This window comes from Cebus imitator, unplaced genomic scaffold (assembly GCF_001604975.1).
Source record: "Cebus imitator isolate Cc_AM_T3 unplaced genomic scaffold, Cebus_imitator-1.0 Scaffold43, whole genome shotgun sequence".
Lineage (NCBI taxonomy): Eukaryota > Metazoa > Chordata > Mammalia > Primates > Cebidae > Cebus > Cebus imitator.
Window position 1 is genome coordinate 4442842 of NW_016107358.1, and position 22866 is coordinate 4465707.

The following is a 22866-nucleotide window of genomic DNA, read 5'->3' on the forward strand; positions in this document are numbered from 1 at the left end:
TTAATCAAAGACAGTGTTTCACCATGTTGGTCAGGCTGGTCTTGAACTCCCGACCTCAGCTGATCCGCCCACCTTGACCTCCAAAGCGCTTGGATTACAGGCATGAGCCACCGCACCCGGCCTCCTTTGCCTCTTTCGCCTTGTAAGGACACAGCAAGAGGTGCCATCTACGAAGCAGCGAGCCCTCACCAGACATTGAATCTGCTGGCACCTTGATCTTGGACTTCTTAGCCTCCAAAACTGTATGCAATAAATTTCTTTTGTTTATAAACTGCAATCTAAGGAATTTTGTTATAGCAGCCTGAACTAAGACATATGCGAACATATATGTATATATGAAGTACTAAGTATAAAACAATCCAAGGCTATCACAAGTTAGGCACATAATTGCTAAATGTAATTTATATTAGTGTTTCTCAAGTCTGTTCATCAAAACATGGAGAACATTAAAAAATTACAGATCCTCTATACCTCCTTCCCTAATTTCAGTATTCCTGATATGAAACTTAGAAAAAAAATTTTTTTTGAAACAGCGTCTTGCCCTGTCTCCCAGGCTGGAATGCAGTGGCACCATCTTGGCTCACTGCAACCTCCATCTCCCAGGTTCCAGAGATTCTCCCATTTCAGCATCCCAAAGTAGCTGGAATTACAGGCGTGTGCCACCATGCTTGGCTCAATTTTTTTTGTTTTTAGTAGAGATGAGGTTTCACCTTGTCCAGGCTAGTCCCTTTTTTTTTCTCAGCTAGTTTCGAACTCCTGACTCAAGTGATCCTCCCGACTCGGCCTCCCAAAGTGCTGGGATTACAGGTATGAGCCACCACGCCTGGCCTGAAATCTAGGAATGTTTTTAAAGCTCCCTGGATAATTCCAATGTATAGACAAGACTGATAACTGGGCCAGGTGTGGTGGCTCATACCTGTAATTCCATCGCTTTGGGAGGCTAACACGGGCAGATTACTTGAGCGCAGGATTTTGAGACCAGCCTAGGTAATATGGCAAAAACCTAAATCTACAAAAAATAAAATTAGCAGGGCATAGTGTTACATGCCTGTGGTACCAGCTACTCAGGAGGCTGAGGTGGTAGGATCACTTGAGCCTGGGAAGTTGAGGCTGCAGTGAGCCATTGGCTTAGAGGGGGTATGCAGACAAGTAAACAGGAGTCAAGGAATCTTATTGAGGAGGAATATGGACAGACATTGCAGAAGGAGGAGGGAGGCTGTCAGAAAGGAGAAAGCACAGCATTTTGTATAGGGATGAGAATAGTAATAGGACTCTGCAAATAGCTGTGGCTTATTTTATTATTATTATTATTTTTATTAAGAATGGAGTCTCACTCTGTCACCCAGGCCAGAGCGCGGTGGTGTGATCTCAGCTCACCGCAACCTCCGCCTTCTGGGCTCAAGTGATTCTCCTGCCTCAGCCTGGGATTACAGACGCACACCACCATGCCTGGCTAATTTTGTACGTTTAGTAGAGACAGGGATTCACCATGTTGGCCAGGCTGGTCTCAAACTCCTGGCCACCATGTTGCCTAGACTGGTCTCAAACTCCCAGGCTCCAGTGATCCGCTGGCCTCAGCCTCCCAGAATGTTAGGATTACAGGCATGAGCCACCACACCCCACCCTTGAACTTCTTTTACAAGGGCACTAATCTCGTTCAAGAGGGTGGAGCTGTCATGAGGGTTGGAGTGAACTCCTTTGCCTCTTTCACCTTGTACGGACACAGCAAGAGTTGCCTTATTCTAATATGCATTCACAGTTGAGAACCATTGGTCTTAAAACCAGCGGTTCCCAAGGAATGGTCTCTAGACCAGCAACATTAGCATCACCTTCTGTAAGCATCTTCTTAATAGTATCACTTCCCATAAGCATCTTCTTAATAGTATCACATTGGGCATAAGAATTCTGGGGGGATACCAACATTGTTGGTGGGGACAATCGTTGAATGTTGGGGACACCAGCATTCAAATCATAGCACTACAAATACACACATGTACATACAAATAGGTATATATGTCTTATTTCCCATATCTGATTCTTAGTGGGGGGAACACTTACCTCTCCTCCTCTGCTACTTCCTTCCATGAGGGAGGCAGCTCAAGTAGTGTAATAATATATCTGACCTCTCTGCTCGTTTATTCCCTCTGTCCATGGTCAGGGGAGGAGTGATTTACCTAATTGGTACATTCAGGAAAAACTGGGTTTGCTGAGCTCTACTTTTCCCACATTCCTCTTGAATCTGAGCTGCTTATACCTTATATCCACATGGGCCAGCAGCAAAGGGAGGTCCACCCTAGTTGCTTCAACATAGGTCCAATCAATAGACCTGACTAACCGCACATGAGCAAATTCGTGAGGTCATGAGTATATTTGTGAGAGGGATAGTTAGGGTGCCTAAGATTCCATGAAAAAGAATACAGTTGCTTTCAGTTCTGAAAAATTTGGAGTAGAGTGAAAAAATGGTGGTTAAGTCCCTGCTCTGCAATTCAGCTCTGGGTTTGAATTCTAACTAACTTGGTTGAATCACTTCATCTCTCTAAGCCTCTTACTGATGTTTAATACAGTAATAATAAATTTATTACTAATAATAATGCAAAATACAGTTAATCCTCAAACAACATAGGTTTGAGCTGCACAGTTTCACTTATATAAGGATTTTCTTCCACCTCTACCATTACTAAGACAGCAAAACCAATCCCTCCTCTTCCTCCTCCTCAGCCAACTCAATGTGTAGACTGCAAGGATGAAGACCTTTATAATGATCTACTTCCACTTAATGAATAGTAAATATATTTTCTAGTCTTTGTGATTTTCTTTCTTTCTTTTTTTTTTTTTTCCTAGATGGAGTCTTGCTCTGTCACCGGGCTAGAGTGCACGATCTTGGCTCACTGCGACCTTCAACTCCCTGGTTCAAGCGATTTTCTTGCCTCAGCCTCCCAAGTACCTGGGACTACAGGCACATGCCACCACGCCTGGCTAATTTTTCTACTTTTAATAGAGATGGGGTTTCACCATGTTGGCCAGGATGGTCTTGATCTCCTGACCTTGTGATCCGCCTGCCTCAGCCTCCCAGTGTGCTGGGATTACAGGCGTGAGCCACTGCACCTGGCATGATTTTCTTAATAACATTTTCTTTTCTCTAGCTTACTTTTTTGTATAAATGACTTATATAGCATATAATACAAATAACATACAAAACCTGTGTTAATTGACTGTTTTTTTTCCTACCGAACTACCCCAAACCACATGGAATGGAGGAATTCACTGTTTATGTTATTTGAAAGGCTTCTAGTCATTCATAGACAATATTGTAGTTAAGTTTTTGGGAAGTCAAGAGTTACATACAAATTTTTGACTGCATTGGGGGTTTGCATCCCTGCCCAACCCTGTGTTTTCAAGGGGCAGCTGTAGTACCCTCTCCATGGAATCATTTTGAGAATGTAATGAGATGCTACATAGAAAGAGCTTATCTAGGCCGGGCGCAGTGGCTCACGCCTATAATCCTAGCACTTTGGGAGGCCGAGGCGGTTGGATCATGAGGTAAAGAGATCGAGACCATCCTGACCAACATGGTGAAACCCCATCTCTACTAAAAATACAAAAATTAGCTGAGCATGGTGGCGTACGCCTGTAGTCCCAGCTACTCGGGAGGCTAAGGCAGGAGAATTGCTTGAACCCAGGAGGCGGAGGTTGTGGTGAGCCAAGATCGCGCCACTGCACTCCAGCCTGGGTAACAAGAGCGAAACTCCGTCTTAAAAAAAAAAAAAAGAAAGAGCTTATCTAGCCCAGTGCTACCCTGCACTTAGGATGTCTTCAATAAATCCCATTAATCTTAATACCCTAATTTATATTTTATTTATTTATTTGAGACAGAGTCTTGCTCTGTTGCCCAGGCTGCTCACTGCAACCTCCGCCTCCCAGGTTCAAGAGAGTCTCCTGCCTCAGCCTCCCAAGTAACTGGGACTATAGGTGTATGCCACCACACCTGGCTAATTTTGGTATGTTTTTGTAGAGATGCGGTTTTACCATGTTAGTCAGGCTGGTCTTGAACTCCTGACCTCAAGTGACCCACCCGCCTCAGCTTTCCAAAGTGCTGGGATTACAGGCGTGGGTCACTGAACCTTTAATACTTATATTAAAATAAAATACATTTATTTTAATATAAGGGAAGGTAGTGGGTAGCAGGATTACTTTCATTCAATTCATTTTCACTTGATTTGGAAAAGAGTCTGTCAGAGTATGATTAGAAAGCCCGAGCCCCACAAGTGGCATGGAATACGGGATTTATTGTAGATGTTAAATCTCAGGCACTTGTGAGAACTGACAGGGCAGCCCAAGCAGGCTGCTGTTTCCATGCCTGGTGTTGAGCCTACAGTTGCTCAAACAGCAGTTGGGAAGGAAAGTTGGACGTGAACAAGAGCAAGGGCGAACTGGAAACTGCAAGGGCAAACCAGGACCAACAAAGACAACTAGACCCTGCAAAGACTAATCAGAACCACTTCCACCATTCCCCACTTCCAACCTTGATATAGTAGATAATTTGTAGAAGAAGCTTGTGCCAGGCTGGGCGTGGTCACTCACACCCAGCACTTTGGGAGGCTAAGGCGGGCATAGCACCAGAGGTCAGGAGTTCAAGATCAGCCTGGCCAACATGGTGAAACCCCATCTCTAGTAAAAATACAAAATTTAGCTGGGCATGGTGGCACACGCCTGTAATCCCAGCTGCTCGGGAGGCTGAGGCAGGAGAATTGCTTGAACACACACGGGAGGCTGAGGTTGCAGGGAGCCAAGCTCACGCCATTGCACTCCAGCCTGGGCAACAAGAGTGAGACTTCATCTCAAAAAAAAAAAAAGAAAGTTATGCCCTTCACTATAGAGCTGACCATGGACTCAGTCCAGGAGTTGAAGAAACTGATGGGTGAAATCTGGCAGGGGCTGGAGTGTGTTCATTTCCTAGGACTGCCATAACAAAGTACCAGAGAAACTGGGAGTCTTCGACCACACATAGTCCCTCACAGTTCTGGAGGCCATGACTCCAAAAGCAAGGTATTGGCCGGCCCGTGTGCCCTCTCAGGGCTCTTATGAAGAGTCCTTTCCAGCTTCGGGTAGCGGCGGCAACCCTTGGCCTTCCTTGGCCAAGCTGCATCAGTCCAATCTCTGCCTCCACAGTCACTCAGCGTTCTTCCCTGCGTGTCTGTGTCTCTGTGTCTTCACATGGCCTTCTTATAAGAACACCAGTCATGGGATTTAGGGCCTCCCATAATCCATCATGACGTAGTCTTAATATAAGTAATTACAGTTGCAAAGACTGTATTACCAAATAAGGTCACATTCTGAGGTTACTGGTGAACATGAATGTTAACGGGACAACACTGCTCAGCACAGTACATGGGGGATCTGGGGTTTGGGGTGCTTTCCCGTGCCTATGGGTGAGCTAGCTGTAGAGTTGTGACAATATGCCTGCCCTCCACCAGTCACTAAAACATTAAAAAAAATTGGTAGCTGCTTTATTTCGACCTCCCCAATATCATCCAACATGTCTTTATTGGCCAATGCTGATCCAGAAACACACAGGAAAGGAAATACTGGGAAATTCCAGTTTCACCAAATTGTTATAGTACATGGCCACTGTACAATGAGAGTCACTGAAAACATTTTTTTGAGCAGGAAAACAACTTGATGGGAACGTTGTTTTAAAAATGTTGATCTGGGGCCGGGCACAGTGGCTCACACCTATAATCTTAGCACTTTGGGAAGCCAAGGTGGGTGGATCACCTGAGGTCAGGAGTTCGAGACCAGCCTGACCAATATGGTGAAACCCCATCTCTACTACAAATACAAAAATTAGCTGGGGGTGGTGGTGGGCGCCTGTAATCCCAGCTACTCCAGAATCTGAGGCAAGAGAATTGCTTGAACCTGGGAGGCAGAGGCTACAGTGAGCCGAGATCAGGCCATTACACACCAGCCTGGGCAACAAGAGCAAAACTCCATCTCAAAAATAATAATAATCAAAGAGCTAATAAGACAATGTAAAATAAGTGGGCCAAGATTAAATAGAAGATAAAAATAGAAAATCTAAAACAAGAACCAGGCATTTGGAGGCTCTTTTACCTGGGGTGGGACGCATTCAAAGGTCTAAGACGAGGCTGAGGAGTGCTTTCCGCAACTCTGGGTGACAAGGGCAAAGCTGGATTGTGGGACTGGGGTGCCGGAGAATCCCAGGCACAGAGGGCTGAGATCCCAAAGGGCCTCACCACGGGAATAAAGAGGCGGCTGAAAATAAACCTGAAGCCTGGTTGGCTTTGACTGATCTGGCTGACCCAGAAAAGTTCAAATTCTGAAATTGGATTAGGGGAATCCTGGATTAGTATAGCTTTAAGGCCTGGCAGAAACAAAGAAAGAAGCCCATTGTCCTAGGCTTCAAAGGATTTCTACAAAGACCTTTTCAAACACAATTTCCAGCATATACTCAAGTATTTTTTTATTGTATGCCATTCTTAAGTTAAAACAAAAAAATTTTGAGTACACACCTTTAATGCAAATTTGTTTACAATTATCACACTTGCTTCTTTATGTAATGGAACGTACAGAAAAAGAAATGCTAGAGGATGAAATGAGAAATAAAATGTTTACTTTTTAAAAATTTTATTTTTTATGGCAAGAAGCAATTTTGTTTGAGTTAAAATTATTTACGAAAACCCAAAGACATATTTCATGAAACTCATACAAACTATTTTTTCCTGCTGTTGGCTTATGCTCCAGAGATCACAGCTGTGAAATACTGTGTAAGATAAAAGTAGTACTGTACTCAGAAAAGTACTCTACTTTTAAATTTCCAATGGGTAGTATATTTAGACATATTTACAAAGGAAAAAAAAGTTTACTTTAAGACTTTAGTTAATTGGCAGGTCACCTCAAGTGCCCAAAAAGGTAGAATTCTCTGAATGTTAAAACACACAAATGCGCTGCATTTGGTGAAGGTGATATTTCCCCCACCTAAAATTGTATTTCTAATAGTAGAGAAAATTTTTAATATCACTGTATTAGTTTGCTGGAACCACAAAGTACAAAGAACCAAACAATAGGAGTGGCTGGGCACTGTGGTTCACACCTGTAACCTTTGGGGGGCTGAGGTGGGCGAATCACGAGGACAAGAGATCGAGACCATCTTGGCCAACATGGTGAAACCTTGTCTCTACTAAAGAAATACAAAAATTAACTGGGCGTGGTAGTGCACACCTGTAGTCCCAGCTACTCGGGAGGCTGAGGCAGGAGAATAGCTTGAACCAGGGAGCCAGAGGTCGCAGTGAGCCGAGTTCCCGCCACTGTATTCCAGCCTGGCGATGGAATGAGATTCTGTCTCAAAAACAAAAATAAAAACAAAAACAGGAGTTTATTCTGTCACTGTTGTGGAGGATAGAAGTCCAAAATCAAGCTGCTGGGAGGGTCATGGACCCTCTGAGGGTTCTAGAGGAGGATCCTTCCTCGCCTCTACCAGCGTTGGATAACCCAGGTGTTTCCTGGCTTGAGGTAACATAAATGTAGTCTTTGACTTCTCCTTAGCTGGTCCTCTCCTCTATGTCTATCTGCTCTCTTTTCTCGTTATAGGGACACCAGTCATATAAAATGAGGGGCTACCGGCTGGGCACAGTAGCTCACACCTGTAATCCCAGCACTTTGGGAGGCTGAGGCAGGTGGATCACCTGAGGTCAGGAATTCAAGACCAGCCTGGCCAACTTGGTGAAACCCCATCTCTGTTAAAAGCACAAAAATTAGCCAGGTATGGTGGTGGGCTCCTGTAATCCCAGCTACTCAGGAGGCTGAGGCAGGAGAATCGCTTGAATCTGGGAGGCAGAGGTTGCAGTGAGCCAAGATTGTGCCACTGCATTCCAGCCTGGGACACAGGAGCGAAAACCTTTTTCAAAAAAAAAAAAAAAAAAGATAACGGTTTACCCTTATGACCTCATCTTAATTTAATTAATTATATCAGCAGCGACCCCATTTCCAAATAGGAACTGAGGATAAGGATTTCAACTTAACTTTTTGTGAGACATAATTCAATCCATAACAATCACCAACTAGTCTTCATTACTTCAAAAAATCTTTTGAAAGTGATTAATACTTTGAGATTTGGCAGTTCAATGACCTATATTCAGTTTATCTTAATATTTAATTTTAATGTTTGTCATAATTTAAAAAAAATCTAAGACATAATAAGAAATATGTGTTTGGTATCTGCCTCCAATTCTTGACACAGAGCTCCTAAAACTCTTGTAGTTTCCTGAGCAATAGGAGTACTAGGAACATCTTCTATTCTAATATTTGGTCCTCAACTCTGTGGTATGGTTTGGATCTGTGTCCCCACCCAAATTTCATGGAGAATTATAAACCCCAGTGTTGAGTGTGGGGCCTGGTGGGAGGTGACTGGGTCACGGGGGCAGATTTCTCATGAATGGTTTAGCACCATCCTCTTAGGACTGTTCGCACAATAGTAAGTCCTCTCAAGATCTGGTTGTTTAAAAGTGTGTGGCATCTCCCCTCTATCTTGCTCCTCCTCCAGCCACGTGAGATGCCCCGCTACCCCTTTGTCTTCCACCATAATTGGAAGCACTTCCTGAGGCATCCCCAGAAGCAGAAGCCACTATGCTTTCAGTACAGCCGGCAGAACCATGAGCCAACTAAACCACCTTTCTTTATAAATTACCCGGTATCAGGTATTTCTTTATAGCAATGTGAGAATGGACTAATACACTCTGATTCCTGAGACAGAGCTCCTCAATCCTTTGAAAATTCTTGGGATGCCCAAAAGACGATGGAAATGTCTTTTGTTCTAACCAGGCAACTCTTGATGGGCTCCTGAATGGAGCTGGTCACCAGCAAAACCAAGCCATGATTAGAACTTGGAACTTTCAGCTCCACCCTGCATCCTCTGGGGAAGGGGGAGGGACTAGCGACTGAGTTAATAATGAGTCATGCTTACATGATGAAGCCTCCACTGAATCCCTCAACTACCAGGTTCAGAAGGCCTCTGGGTTGGTGAATACAACCATGTGCTGGGAGGTTGGCACATCGTAACTCCATGGGGACAGAAGCTCCTGTGCTTGGGACCTCACTCTGTGTACTCTTCATCTGGCTGTTCATTTTTCTCATCTGTCATATTCTTGATAATAAACCAGTCAATGAAAGTAAAATGTTTCCCTGAGTTCTGTGAGTGAACTGTTCTAACAACATAAGGTATGAGGATGGTGAAGAGCCCTGATGTATAGATTTATAGCTGATTGCTCAGACGTACAGGAGGCCCAGTTCTGGCACTGGAATCTGAAGTGGGGACAGCCTTGTGGAATGGAACCCATAACCCACAGGGGCTGCACTAACTCTGGGTAGTGTCAGAACTGAATTGCAGGGCTGACCACAGTGGCTCACATCTGTAATCCCAACACTTCACTTTGGGAGGCCAAGATGGGAGGATCACCTGAGGTCAGGAGTTCGCCAGCCTGGCCAACAAGGCGAAACCCCATCTCTACTAAAAACAAAAATTAGCTGGACATGGTGGCAGGTGCCTGTAATCCCAGCTACTCAGGAGGCTGAGGCAGGAGAATCGCTTGAAGCCAGGAGGCAGAGGTTGCCGTGAGGTGAGATCATGCCACCTACAGCCTGGACCACTGAGCAAGACTGTCTCAAAAAAAAAAAAAAAGAAAGAAAGAAAGAAATGAATTGTAGGACAATCAGTTGGTGTATAGAGGGTTGGCGAGTTGGTTGTTACGGACACACACTCCCACATTTGGTGTCAGCAGTGTGGCAAGAAATCGTTTTTAATACCTCAAAAAGATGAACAATTTCAAATGAAAGCAGTGCCACTCTAACTTATTTCTTTTCTTTTTTTAGACAGGGTCTCACTCTGTTGCCCAGGCTGGAGTGCAGTGGTGCAATCATGGCTCACTGTGGCCCCAGCTCCTAGGCTCAAGCAATCCTCCCACCTCAACTTCCTGAGTAGCCAGGACTACAGGCATGTGCCACCATTCCTGGCTAATTTTTTAAATTTTTGTAGAGATAGAGTCTCACTATGTTACCAAGTCTTCTGATTGACTTTTGAACACAGTTTTTCAATCTCATCTACTTATTATAGAAAGATTTTTCTTGAAATTCAGCTAGCAAATGTCCATCTTTACTATGTCACTTAGTTGTTCTTGAACACTGAATGGAAAATGTTACATTTTTCTTGTTTTTATAAATAAGTTAGAAATCCAAAGAAACTCTGTTTAGGAAATTTTTATTTTTTTTTCTTGCTCACGTCCCGCAGGTAATGTGCCGATGTTGTAGCAAGGCTTGAGGGAGGCATATCTCACATGTGGATGTGAAAACGCAATCATCAAGCTTATGAACCACAAAAGGGATCTAGAAAAGTTTTAAACATATGAAACAATTCTGTGTCCATGCTTGCGTGCATATAGGAGACACCGTTGTATAGCTTTTTGACTTAAAATCATCTAAGAGCAGAAATGCTTTCTAACATTCTTTTTCAAAATACTCTCTCAAACTCATGAGCATAATGAAGGAAACAACACACACTGGTGCCTATTTGAGGGTGGCAGGTGAGAGGAGGGAGAGGAGCAGAAAAAGCAACTATTGAGTACTGTACCAGGCTTAGTACCCAGGTGATGAAATACGTACCAGGCTTAGTACCCGGATGATGAAATAATCTATACAACCAACCGCCGTGACATGAGTTCGCTTGTATAACAAACCTGTATATGTGCCCCTAAACCTAAAACAAAAGTTAAAAACAACAACAAAAACACAAAAATCCAAAATACTCTCTCCATAGGGTGCAATATTTCTAAAGCAACTATTTTCTCATTTGTTGTTATGCTATTTTTTTTTATCTCGAGGAAACATATGAAATGAGTTTATTTTTTTCAAAAACATCTGTTACATGGTGTGCTATAGAGACACTCTTTTTGTTGCAGAAAATGTCAGTGTCTTAGTTTAGTTCCAGCTGCTTTAACAAAATGCTATAGACTGGGTGGCGTATAATCAACAGAAATTGGTTTCTCAAGAGCTCTGGAGGCTGAGAAATTCAAGATCAAGTTGCCAGAGGATTAGATGTCTGGTGGTAAGCACCCACTTCCTAGTTCATAGATGGCAGCTTCTCACTATGTCCTCACTTGGTGGAAGGGGAAGGCAGCTCCCTGGATACTAATCCTTACACCCCAAGATTAGGGTGTAACCCTCATGACCTACAGCCCCTCCCAAAGGCCCCACTTTCTAATGCCATCACATTAGGGAATTAAGTTTCAACATATGAATTTTGGGGAACATTAACATTTAGACAGTAGCAGCAGCCAATTCTGTATCCTTGTCTTCTGGGATGAATACTGTGATCCATCACCCAGCGCATCCTCCTGTGATGTTGGTCTTGCTGCTCCAGATGTAGAGAGTGCTGGCGGGCATCTCAGGGACTGCCTGGGCCGCACCCCTTCCTGGGGTGGACACCCAGTGACCATCCCATGCAGGAACATAAAGAACTGGCCATCTCAGCCCAGCTCAGGACAACTCTGAAGGGCCATTTTAGCTCCAGAGCGCCCGTGGATTCAACCTAGTGTCCTGGCCGGAAATGCATCTCAAAGTCTGTCTCTCCTCAGTTTGCTTCCTTCTTCCCCCCGCTTCCTTCTACGGGTGTTGAAACCAAGGATGTGCCTTAATAGTCATCCTGTAGAACATGTCTCAGAATTTTCTTCCCAGACTTAAACGACATTTTCATCTAAAAGAAAAAAGAATGTGTAACTTATCTTTAAATACTTTGCCAAGAAAAAAGCCAGAAAACTCCTAGTGTTTGCCTGCCCATTTTAGTGATGGCCTGTTATTTCAAAATCTTGCTTTTACAAAATTAGGGCCATTGAAAACAACTCATAGCAAGGAAACAGCAATACAGAATAATACCAACAGTGGAACTCCGACCACGCCCTCAGGATACTTCCTGTTGTTCTGTTTGACATGTGAACAGGGAACATAAGAGACAAATGAGGACCCAGGTGTCTACTTTATAGCAAATATTAAGAAAGCTTCATTTCTTACCTTTTAACATAAATACATATACTTTCTCATATTTTCTTTCTCTGCCCTCAATACACAGTATTATATTGCAAAGTCTTCTCATCTGGGCAAAAAGCCACAAGAACTGAATGTAAGGAAAGCAGATAGGTACAGCGCAGTGGGGCCAGGATTCATGAGCTGTCTGTGCTGCTGAGGTCATGGGAAGAGCCAATGATAACTTCTAGATTTCCAGCTCAAGTGACTGAATGAAAGTCAGTGGCTTGACATCTTTGACTTGGGGAGAGGAACAAGGTGGCATTTGCCATGCAGGATTTGGAACATGAGGGTGGAACATCTGGATACAGGAATTCAGTGGGCAGATTCCAGTGTCTGTATGCTCTAGGGGCAATCAGGAGAGGACTCAAGGGGCCATCTGCAAGCTTGGGAAAGTTAAACCAAGGAAGTGATGAGAATATAAAGACAGAAGATGACAAACCTGAAGTAAGGTTTTTACCGATTAGGCCTAGCAGTAGTAGTATTGAAGCTATGCTGGAAAGGCCTCAGGTCTCAAGGCAACCTACAGGAGGCCGTGGAGATGCAAATGTGGGCTAATGAAGTCCTGGGCAAGGGCATAGGGAGGGGGAGGAGTGGGAAGGAGAGGAGGCATTTGGACAAGCTTTGTGACTAACAGGAGTAAGGAACCAGGGAGAGGAGAGAGTTCATGTTTTCCTTTTAGACTTTATTTGGAAAAATACCTTTATTTATTTATTTATTTATTTATTTAGAGATGGAGTCTCACTCTGTCACCTAGGCTAGAGTGCAGTGGTGCTATCTCGGCTCACTGCAACCTCCACCTTCCGGGTTTAAGCAATTCTGCCTCAGCCTCCAGAGTAGCTGGGATTACAGGTGCACGCCACCATGCCCAGCTAATTTTTGTACTTTTGGTAGAGATGAGCTTTCACCATGTTTGCCAAACTGGTCTCAAACTCCTAACTTCAAATGATCTACCCGCCTCAGCCTCCCAAAGTGCTGGGTTTACAGGTGTGAGCCACAGTGCCCAGCCAGAAAAATACCTTTATTTCAAATACTCTGTGCTGTACTCCCATTCTGACCTTATGAAAATCCGCATACATACAAAGCCTTTATGGTTCAAGTGTTAGAAGTGTTTACAGTTAGGCACTGAACACACACTAGTTTCCTATGGCCATTTAGGCAGCTAACTATAGTCATAGATTTTTACCCACACAGACAGCAATGGCATGTCATAAGCAAGAAGGCACGTAAGACTGATTCTCACTTCCTTCTGTGGTGTAATCATTTCCACGACAGGTAGTATATTTGGTTCTAGACCATATTTATAAAAGTTTATATTATAGCTGTTTAGGTTCATTTGTTAGTTTTTTGGGGGAAAGTTAACCAATTTAGAACTTTGAAAGGGTATCTATACTATTATTTTCACAATTTAATAGGTAGAACATCTGAAAAACGGATACCATATTTCTTTCCTTTAGCAGCCGAATCTCTTTCTAAACTTCTATAAACACTTTCCACGGATGCCCCCAATGCACCCGAAAAATGGGTAACAACAGAGAAAGGAAGACTACCACTCAAAAAAAAAATTTCTCAAACATGTCATATTTTCTTTGGTGTTACACAGAATAGAGCCTGCATCCTTCCACTTAAACAACAAATCCCTGACTGTTGTTGTAAACAACAACATTCCCACAGAAGTGTGACATTTTGCTGGATCTTTATGTTCTAGTACAAAATGTAAATTTCTGGTAGAATCTTTTTTCCCTGAGTGTAGTTTTAGAATGTTAATTGTTGGATAACTAAGTTATTGCAGGCCTGTTTGAATCAGGACTGAGGGGAAATTGCATTTGGGACTTCCAAAAACACTTTTATTGGACTTAATATTTATTGTAGCTCAATATCAAGACATTGGCTTAGAAGTACTTATTCATGTAATACTACTCTTCTACTTCATCATGAAATTGGAGTTAGGCTCAAATTTTACATTGTAATTGAAGTCTAGCTAACAGTAGCTGATAACATTCCTGTTGTATTTGTCTACGACGTTAACCCATTCAATCTTCACCTCAATTCTATTAGGTAGGAACTACAGGCTGACCATCCCTAATCCAAGAATCCAAAATCCAAATGTTTTGAGCACTGATATAACACCACAAGTAGAAAATTTCGCTCTTGACCTTGTGTACACACACTTCGTTTCATGTACGAAATTATTTTAAATGTTGTATAAAATTACCTTCAGGCTATATGTATGTGCATGAGGTATAGTTGAAACATAATTTTATGTTTCGACTTGAGTCCCATCCCCCAGATATCTCATTGTGTATACGCAAATATTCCAAAATAAAAAAGGAAATCTGAAATTCTAAGTACTCCTGGCCCCAAGCATTTTGGAAAAGGGATACTCAACTAGTATTAGTGTTCCCATTTTATAGATGAGGAAAGTGAGTTCTGTAAGGTGAAGTAAGTAGACCAAAGTTATACAGCTATTACGTGGGATGGCCAGGATGCTGACCAGACAGTCTGCCATCAGTTCATGCTCTTAACCATGCTGCTCTGCTGCCTGCTTAATTGAGCGTTAAATAGTTTTGAGGGAAAAAATACTCCAGTTTGCCCTTATAAAATTCCAGAAATCAAACATGTAGTTATATTGTAGGTTGGGGGAAACTAAGTGGTATCTGTAATAAAAAGCTCCTGGAAGACAGAGCAAGCAGGTCTTTTCTGCCATCCAGCCTACCCTGGAATCCCACTTTCCAATATTCCATCTCACACAATAATAAAGATAAATGAATGCTTCAAAGAACCTAAATGCAATACAGTCTTATGACATTTTGCCAAAGAATAATGATTTTTTTTTAAAGATGAATGCTAAAAAGGTCATCCACTTCCAATTTTGCAAACTGCAGGCCACCATGCACTTGTGAAAAACATAAAAAAAAAAAAAAAAATGGATTGCAGGCTGGGTGTGGTGGCTCACGCCTATAATCCCAGCACTTTGGGAAGCTGAGGCGGGCAGATTACCTGAGGTTAGGAGTTCAAGATCAGCCTGACCAACATGGAGAAACCCCATCTCTACTAAAATACAAAATAAGCTGGGTGTGGTGACACATGCCTGTAATCCCAGCTACTGGGAAGGCTGAGGCAGGAGAATCGCTTGAACTCGGGAGGCTGAGGTTGCAGTGAGCCAAGATCATGCCATTGCACTCTAGTCTGGGCGACAAGTGCGAGACTCCATCTCAAAAAACAAATGAATTGCATTATAATAAATGTTATCAGAGTACATATTGATATTGTTTTATTTAGGAAGCTTTTATTTATGTGTGAGATCACAACCTAAAATATGTTTCTTACTGTGGGTCACAAACAAAAACTTTGATATCTACTGAACTAGCCCACATTCACCTTCCAATAAGAGAGACGAGGACTGAATCTTCACTCAGCAATGGCTGTCCACCGGGTTTTAAGAGCATCCTTAAAAATTCAAGCCTCACACTTATCACTAACTTTGAAAGCTTTTATTACCTTAGGGAAAATTCTGGATTATATTTAATAATGTTACTTACCTTTTTAATTCCATGCCTTGAAATGTCCTATTTTGTTATCACCTGAAACTATATAAACTGTAAGTGATTTATAGGTGAATACTTCTAAAAGGTAGAAAGTTTTCCAAGCAAAACAACTGCAACAGAATGAGAAAGGATTGCCAGAAATCATCCAGTCCCTTGGCATTCAAAGGGTGGGCCACAGACTAGCAGCATCAGCATCAGCTGAGGCAGAAACTCGGATTGCACTCCACGCCTACTCAGTCAGAATCTGTGTTTCCCAGCTCAGGCTTATGCACTGACCTCGGCTTTGTCTTCCCTACAAGTCAGGACTTTTGGTACCAGCAGGGGGAATAATGTTCATCAATTTAGATTTAATAGAACTTTCCCCCAAACTAGAAAATGGCAAAAGAGAATAGTAAGTACACATTATATCTTGTCTTACATTTGAGATATATATGTGTGTGTGTGTGTGTGTGTGTATCTGTCTATAACTTAGATATACACATATGTATACATACACACATACATCAACTAGTTTATCTGTTCATGACTATTTCATATCTTTTTTCTAGCCCTTAGTGTAAATGCGTGAGAAAAACATAAGTTGTCTGAAGCAAGGCTTCAGCTTCAGATCAACATGTATATTAGTTCATTTTCGTGCTGTTGATAAAGACATACCCGAGACTGGGCAATTTACAAAAGAATCACAGTTCCACGTGGCTAGGGAAGCCTCCCAATCATGGCAGAAGCTGAAAGACACATCTTACATGGTGGCAGACAAGGAAGAGAGCTTGTGCAGGGAAACCCCCCTTTATAAAACCGTCAGATCTTGGCTTGGCATGGTGGCTTACGCCTGTAATCCCAGCACTTTGATAGGCCGAGGTGGGTGGATCACCTGAGGTCAGGAGTTGAAGACCAGCCTGGCTAACATGGTGAAACCCTGTTTCTACTAAAAATACAAAAAGTTAGCTGGGCTTGGTGGTGCATGCTTGTAATCCCAGTTACTCAGGAGGCTGAGGCAGGAGAATCACTTGAACCCGGAGGCAGAGGTTGCAGTGAGCCAAGACTGCACCATTACACTCTGCTTCGGCAACAAGAGCGAAACTCTGTCTCAAACAAAACAAAACAAAGCCATCAGATCTTGTGAGACTTATTCACTATCATGAGAATAGTATGGGAAAGACTCTCTCCCATGATTCAATTACCTCCCACCAGGTCCTTCCCACAACACGTGGGAATTGTGGGAGCTACAGCTGAGATTCGGGTGGGAACACAGCCAAGCCACATCGGCATGGTTATTTATACGGTCATCCTCTAGTCATCTCACCTACTACTCACCCTTTTCACCTATTTGCCTACCCACTCCAACTCACATGCCTATTCCTTCCCACGTCCCTTCCCGTTCTCTATCTACTTTCCAGTGTGTTCTCTCTCAACCCAAGCAAAGCATTAATTTATTGCCCATTCTGCTCTTAGAAGTGTGCCTTTACATGTATTTATGTGTATGACGCATTCTTAATTTGAATCTATGAGAGATCTAATGACATTTATAGTATAATGAAATGTAATGATGAATTTCACTTCAAAGTGCACTACTGAGTTCAAAGCAATGATCTAGGAAATACCAGGGGTGGGGGGAGGCCAGAGGGAGAAAAGAGGATATTGTCTCTTTTGTATTTTTTATAGTCTCAGGGTGGAGAGAAGTGTGATATGTCTTGTTTGGAAATTCAGATGCTATGTTATGGAAGTAGAAGCAGAATTCATGTTGAGTAGGGATGAAGAAAGAGAAAGCTTCCCAAAGGATGTGGTCTTGCATTGATCTTTTAATAATAAATGACATCTCCATAGATAGAGAAAGGAAAAGTGAGAGAAACAAAGGGCATTTCAAGTGAGCATAGTACATGTTCTCAGGAAACAATCAGTATCACAGAGCATGTGATGATGAAATTGAAAAGAAACAGAGCCCACTTAGAGAAACTTACATGTCATGCTTGGGCACTAGGTTCAATTCTAGAGTAAAGGGAATCCACTCCTATTAAATACAACCAGTCATTTCTTCTCCCAAACACAGTAAGAATAATTTTGTTTTGAAACACAGAGCTGAAAGTGTATTGCCAATCCCATTTATCCTGCTTTCCATCTGTTTCTTTTTACCAGCTCCCACTGTTCTAAAGTGAAAGAGCAACACTCCCCCGATCTTCTTAGGAAGGAATCTTGTTTGTCTTTCACTCATCCCTTCTGGACGCAGAGTGGTGCACCTGCTGCTTTCTGTGTGTGCAATGCTCCTCCTCCACCAGCCCACCCACCTCTTCAGCGGGTTAGTACCTGTCCACCAGGTTCAGGTTATCTCAGCCCAAACACTGCTTTCTGACTTAGCCAGCTAAGTTAGGTTAACATATTCATAGAATTAGATATTCATATAGAGTAGCCTTTCAAAATACCTATCACAGTTTACACACACACACACACACACACACACACACACACACACACACACATTTTTTAGACAGGGTCTCCCTCTGTTGCCCAGATTGGAGTGCGGTGGCGTGATCTCCGCTCACTGCAACCTCCACCTCCCAAGTTCAAGCAATCCTCTTGCCTCAGCCTTCCTTTTTTGTTTGTTTGTTTTGAGACAGAGACTCACTCTGTCACCCAGGCTGGAGTGCAGTGGTATGATCTTGGCTCACTGCAACCTCCACCTCCCAGGTTCAAGCAATTCTTGTCCCTCAGCCTCTAGAGTAGCTGGAATTACAGGCATATGCCACTACGCTCAGCTTTCACCTCCTGCCATGATTTAGAAGAGACGGGGTTTCGTCATGTTGGTCAGATTGATCTCAAACTCCTGACCTCCAAGTGATCCACACCTGCCTCCCGGCCTTCCAAAGTGCTGGAATTATAGGCGTGAGCCACTGTGCCTAGCCTGCAGTTCATAATTACTTACCAACCTCTTCATTTGGGGAAAGTCTGTTCCCCAATAAGACTGTAAACTCCCGGAGGACAGAGATACTTTATGGTTTGGATGTCCCCTGCAAAAGTCACATTGAAATTTAATTGCCACTTTAACAGTATTAAGAGGCGGGACCTTTAAGAAGTGATTAGAGGCTCTGCTCTCATGAATGAATTAATGCCATTCCCTTGGGAGTGGGTTAGGAGTGAGTTCCAGATAAAATGAGTTCAACCCCCTTTCCTTTGCTCTCTCATGCTCTCTTATCCTTCCAGCTTCCACTGTGGGTGACAGAGCATGAAAGCCCTTATCAGATGATCAGTCCCTTGACCTTAAACTCCCTAGCCTCCAGAGCTATAAGAAATAAATTTCTTTTCCTTATAAATGACCCAAACTGTGGTATTCGGTTATAGGAGCATAAAACAGACTAAGACAGGAGATAATATGTTTAGCTTAAAATGGGATTCCCTCCACTGAACACTTTGTCTGTCACGTGGTTTGCTGAATGAATGAGTAGGAACGGCATAATTTGTACTGTGATTTGGCAGATGAATCAGAAGATATTGTAGAGAGACTGGGGGCTGGTAAGTGCGCTTCATCACAAGAATACATGGTGGGGAGGCTGTGTTGAAGAAAGCATAGTATCACAAATTTCTCATTTTCATTAAGCATATTTCTACTTTTTCCATGTGTAAATTATAACACATTAATGACTATATGTGCATGTATATGTCTTTTTCTAGGGAACCTGCAGGAGACAAATACCACTGGTGCATGAATAGTTTGTCAGAAGGCCATTTGCTTAAAGGAGAGGCTTCTTTTAGTACAGATTTTAAATAACATTCTCCAAATCCTATATTTAAGACACAAGTTGGAATGATCACTTTGGCATAAATCACCTGTGTTTATCAGAAGTGTATAGAGTTTCTCCAGCAGAGGGTGCTAAAATATAAATTTGACACAGTGAAGCTTAGCATACATTGGTTCAATAGATTTGTCAACTCAGTCTTTTTCAGGTTCTTGCAGCAAATCTAACCAAAAATGGCCAGTCTTGTAGATTATGAGCATGGGAGGTCTTAGAAACAAAATTATACAAATGTGATTCTTTTTTTTTTTTTGAGACAGAGTCTTGCTCTGTTGCCAGGTTGGAGTGCAGTGGCGTGACCTTGGCTCACTGCAACTTCCGCCTCCCAGGTTGAAGCAATTCTCCTGCCTCAGCCTCCCAAGTAGCTGGGATTACAGGCACGCACCACCGTGCCCAGCTAATTTTTTTGTATTTTTAGTAGAGATGGGGTTTCACCATGTTGGCCAGGATGGTCTCGATCTCTTGACCTTGTGATCTGCCCACCTTGGCCTCCCAAAGTGCTGGGATTACAGGTGTGAGCCACCCAAATGTGAAATTCTTAATATTAAATACAAGGGCAATTTCCTCCATGTTGACTTGCTTTAATACTTCGTAAAACTTTTAATGTTTTTGGGGAAAAAAACTTGTTATAAGGGGTTATATTATGTGTTATATATACATAATATTTATATATTATGCCATATAATGTAAGTCATCAAGGGACTGGAAAATAAGCCTTTTTAGAAAGATGGGCAAAATTATCATTAGTCCCTCCAATTTGTAGAGGGTGTTTTATCACACTCATCAAGCCAAAATATTTCCTGAAGTTATCTTAAGGTTATCTAGAGGCTCATTTTAATCCTCAGAAGACTTTTTAAAAAACCCTATACTTCAGTTAAATGAAGCTGGGTGACGTTGCAGTAACATTCCACCTCAGTTCAGTCACTTAAAACCTCCCGGGTTTATTTCCAACTGTGCTGCGTGTCTATCACAGAGTTGGGGGATCTACCAGGTGAATCAGACCAAAGGAGCAGCCATCACCCAGAAAGTTACCAGTCGCCGCGGCAAAGGGAAAGCAAAGCAAAGGCAGTCACGCGTTGGCTCTCAAAGTTTGTCTGGAGCTGGCATCCACTTCCTTCACGCACACTGTCTTAACGATACAGCAGATCGCATGCCCACATGTAACTTCTAGAGTTCAGAAAATATAATACTATTGTACATCTTGGAGGAAAACAAGAAATATTTCATGGACAGTGCTAATAACTATCACATGCTATTTATGTGATAAGAAAATAAAACATGTAAGTGTAAAAATGAACAAATATTTCATTGGAAATAATATAGCAACATTGATTTATACATTATTCTTATATCTTCAAAGTGAGGGCCTGAAGGCTATATTACCAACTCAACTTTCATCCTTAGTGACAAGAATTGCTAGCATGGATAACAAAAATATTTTGATTGTGGCTTTTGAATTCACTGCTACATGCGGTTTGGAGGGGAAGAGTGGGTAGTAGATTACTCCTTTACTTAGGTTTGGCTTTGATTAATGTTAAGCCTACTTGACTTTCCTGAGAACATAACTGCAAGATGTGCGAGGAGGCAGGACAGGAGACACTAGGCTTAGGAAAAGGTCAGGCAGCCTGAGGCTGAGCTTCTGCTGCGGCAGGTGACAAAATGGAAATGACGACTTTGCTGCTTAGCACACCCTTTTTGCTCAGCCTGGTACAGCCAGAGAAGCAGGTTTCTCTAATAAGGATATAAATGAAGTAGTCCCTCCAACTACTGGAAAGGAGAGCTTTGTTTCCTAACTTAGCACACCCAAAAGGAATCTCAGACGGATCTGCCACTAGGCACAGGGTCTGGCCACCTTGTGTAGTGATAGCGGCTCACTGCTCACCGAGAACAATGCAGGGTTGCAGCCAGGTTGTAATCAGAGAGGCACACAACAGGTCATCTTGGGAACCCAGGCTCTCCTGACAAGGTAGAGCTGGCAAGCTGCCTCACTTAAACAGATAAGGGCAGTTAACACAGGTGGATGATATGACCTTAATATCACACCAACCTGAATCCTGCCTGGAAAGGCAGTGAAGGCAGAGTCAGAGTTTAGTTCCTATCTGCCTGTGTCGCAAGTTGCTGAGCTAGGGAGAAAGCTTTAATGAATGCTTTGTGCGATTCCACATAGTCAACTGGGAAAAAGAGAAGCCCCAAAGGAACTTCATTAGAATGTGGTATTATACTTTAATAGTCATCATCTTCAATCCTCATCCACCTACACTTAGCTAATATCCTTTTCATCACTTAAGGGCCTTGCAGCTCCCACATTCTCCAAAATGCCTTCCCTAAACCCCCAAATTAGAATGACCTTTCTGCCTCCATCACTTTCTGTCTACAGCTCTATTATGGACTCCCGAGAACCCACTTTTCATTGAACCTGCTTTTGTATCTGTCTGTGTCCTGCCACCAACCTTTGGCCTGTGAGCAACTGGAAGGCAAAGATCAAATATCATTTATCTATGGATTTTGCGCAGCTCCTCCTCAGTTCCATGTACACAGAAGTCTTGTTGATTTAGGTTGACTACATGGTCATTTTATGACAGCATTCAATTTTTTTTTTTTTGTTAACCTAAGAAAAATTTCAAACACCCACAAAAGTACTGAGAATAATTCAGCATTCACTCAGCATGGCATTAACGTCTAATACGTTTACTCAGGCAGTGTAGCCTAGAGGTGGAGAACATGAACTCTAGAGTCAGAATGACATGGTTCAGCTCTCTTTCTTACTAACTATGCGATCCCAGGCAAATTACTTCACCTCTCCAAATCTCAAATGGGAGTGTTTTTCTATCTGTAAAATGGGGCTGAGGGTTGTTACACAGATTAACTGAGATAATATATGCAAAGTACTATGAGTGCCTGGCTCACAAAAATGCCTTAAAAGGCAGCTACTGTCAGTATCACATGTATTACCATAAGGTCTTAGGACTGAGTTTACAGTCCATACAAAAAGGGACTGTACATCCAAGCACAGTAATCACGAAAGTTAAAAATTATACTGATTAAAAACTATCCATCTGATGAGAAAAAAGAAGTTACAGATCAAAAGAAAATTAAGAGACATATCAATCAATTACAATTATAGGCCCTTACATAGATCCTGTTTCAAACTAGGTAAACACTGACTTTACTTGATGTTATTGGGAATTACTGTTAACTTTTAAAGGTGTAACAGTGGTATTGCAGTTAAGGTTTTTAAAAGGTTTTTACCTTTTAAAGATACAGTACATCCTGATATGTTTACAGATAAAAATATGATATATGGAATCTGCTTTGGAATAATAAAGGAAATACAGTATTTTCTCTCTCTCTCTCTTTTTTTTTTTTTTTTAAAGATGGGGTTTCACCAAGATGGCCAGGCTGGTCTTGAACTCCTGAACTCAGGTGATCCACCCACCTCGGCCTCC

At 42.4% G+C, this 22866-nt stretch overlaps 2 long non-coding RNA genes and 1 other non-coding gene across 7 annotated transcripts in view; all 3 read right to left on the reverse strand.

Moving 5' to 3' along the window:
- Window positions 1–6648: 6648 nt before the first annotated feature.
- Window positions 6649–7695, reverse strand: LOC108302939. The gene is made up of 2 exons (XR_001824601.2): window positions 7662–7695; window positions 6649–7111 (listed from the first exon to the last, which is right to left on the reverse strand). It is a non-coding gene; the product is annotated as an uncharacterized LOC108302939 (long non-coding RNA).
- Window positions 7696–10290: 2595 nt separating this feature from the next.
- LOC119470907 lies at window positions 10291–10395 on the reverse strand. The gene has a single exon (XR_005199885.1). It is a non-coding gene; the product is annotated as a small nucleolar RNA U13 (small nucleolar RNA).
- Window positions 10396–10769: 374 nt separating this feature from the next.
- LOC108302937 overlaps window positions 10770–22866 on the reverse strand; it is a 29067-nt gene continuing 16970 nt past the window's right edge. For all 5 annotated transcript variants that reach the window (XR_005199865.1, XR_001824599.2, XR_005199867.1 and 2 more), the window contains exon 3: window positions 10770–11761. This is a non-coding gene — a long non-coding RNA (uncharacterized LOC108302937). The remainder of the gene's footprint in view (window positions 11762–22866) is intronic.